General features: G+C 23.7%; 1 long non-coding RNA gene across 1 annotated transcript; it reads right to left on the reverse strand.

The window, feature by feature from the left end:
• Window positions 1–447: 447 nt before the first annotated feature.
• Window positions 448–1889, reverse strand: LOC132918224 (uncharacterized). The gene is made up of 4 exons (XR_009660420.1): window positions 1423–1889; window positions 1268–1359; window positions 939–1201; window positions 448–840 (listed from the first exon to the last, which is right to left on the reverse strand). It is a non-coding gene; the product is annotated as an uncharacterized LOC132918224 (long non-coding RNA).
• Window positions 1890–2245: the final 356 nt, after the last annotated feature.

Here is a 2245-nt window from a genome sequence, read left to right on the forward strand (position 1 = left end):
CTATGTCACCAACCCAGCTTATCTGTTTGTCATCAAAAATAATTTTTCCTAATCGCGCCGGAAACTGTATGAGCTAAAATTAGAATACTTACTATAATTTTATTTAAAAAATATTGAATAGGACATTAGTTATTGCATTTGTCCAACCAACGTGATACATTTGATATAATTGTATATATATTATCGGGGGTAATAATTTATTGTAAATATTTATTATGTTTAAAATGTATTTAAAATTTAAAAATAATATAGACAATTACATCTAGTTTTGATTTAAACATAGGCGGATATCTAGTCACATCCACGGGGGAGCTTAAAATTTTTTACTTTATCCATTAGCGTTAACATATTATTAGACACATCAACCTGCAAGTTAGTGGTTCTCCTACTTTATTCTAGCTGAGGCACCAAATATGTATAGGTTATATGAACATAAAAAAATAAATATTTAAAGCTATTAAATTTGTTTTTATTTTAATGTTATTAATCTATTTTTTTTTGCAAATATATCAATAACAGTATCGGTAATCGGTAACATTTAGTTATGTTTTTTTCAATATACAATATTGATGTGTTGTTGAACCGTTCTTGCAACATAGAAGTTCGAAGCCAAATTTTAATTCGGCGCATCGCCGAAAAACTCCTCTCACAAAATGAGGAACTTATTGGTATTGTCATAGCAACTTGAAATAATTTATAAAAATTAGGAAAAACATTTTTTGTTAAAACTTTTTTTATATAATTTAAAGTTATACAGTTTTTTTCAGTAAATTGCATAATACAATTCTTTACCACTGCCATTTCTGACTTCAATACATCTTTAGATACACACATTAAATCCTGAAAAATATATAAAATACAGGATTATTTTTAAAAATAAAAAACTAGAGTGTAAGTAGGTAGAAATTAATTTTTATAAATGATAAATCAATAATTACTTTATATTGATCTACAAAATAAATACTTTCTTCAAAGTTAAGTTGAAAAAATTGATCAACAGCTGTAGCCATTTGGAGGCTTTCAAAAGAAAACCTTTTTTCTAGATTTATCAAGATAGCATCAAATACAGGAAAGAACGCATTTTTTTAAAAATAACTTTCAACAGTTTCATTAGTTTCATCGATACTATGTTCAGCACTTGTGGTTGCAGTGACATCAAAATGTTTAAAAATTGTTGGCTCTTGTCTTTTTCTTTTACATCCTAGTTAAGTAAATATTTACTTAAAATTAAGAATTATAAATAAATATATGTATAATCAATGCTTACCTGTAGACGGTGTTTGTATTGATATGTCATTGTCTTTAGCAAAGGTTTCTATGGTATTCTTATGGATTTGGACTACAGACACTTTCAGTTTTCTAAAAAATAGAAAAATATTTATTAATTTATGTTAATTCTACAAAGATTTAACTTAACCTTACTAGAATATATAAATGGATTTCTTCATTGTTATTTGAACCTACTTTCTGTTCTTCAACAATATAATTATTTGTGTATTAGTTAAAAATATATCATTAATTTGAAAAAATTGTAGTATACAATTTCTAGTATACATATAATTATGTGTATATATTTGCTCATATTTGTATTTGTATTTGTCTGTGTTTAAAGCTTTTAAGTTCCTAAGTTTTGCTATAACCTTATTTAGTCTTAAACAACTTTTAATTAATGAAATAACATTCAAGCCCAAATTATTATAATTTAATATTGGATTAATCCATTCATCATATCTTTATGTTGTGGAAAAGATGATGTTCTTTCAAAATCTGTTTGATTTTATATGCATTATTTAGCATTATTTTGAACGCAAAGTTTAATCATAACAGTTTTTGAACTCAATGTTGTCATTTTGCAGTGTTTAGAAATAGTATATCTAATATTAAGTTGATTCAAACAAAATATGAAAGTAGGTATGTTATTACTTATTATTTAAATTAAAGAATATATTTAAGTACCTACATTAGTCAATACTTTATATTTTATATCTATTTGTATAAATTTTAAATAATTGTATGCTGTATAATATAATTTACACAACAATTTGGTTGCAATTAGCCATTGCTTATTTATCTACTACTATATTATTATATTTGTTTATAATTTTATATTATAAATAATAAATATTAAACAAAATTATTGAGAAGATAAAAACCATTCCAATACAAACATACTAATATTATAGATAGGTATATTATCTAATGCATTGGTTTTTTTTTTTTTTTATTATCAATACAATCGTATGAT

The sequence above is a fragment of the Rhopalosiphum padi genome, chromosome 1, assembly GCF_020882245.1.
Source record: "Rhopalosiphum padi isolate XX-2018 chromosome 1, ASM2088224v1, whole genome shotgun sequence".
Classification (NCBI taxonomy): domain Eukaryota; kingdom Metazoa; phylum Arthropoda; class Insecta; order Hemiptera; family Aphididae; genus Rhopalosiphum; species Rhopalosiphum padi.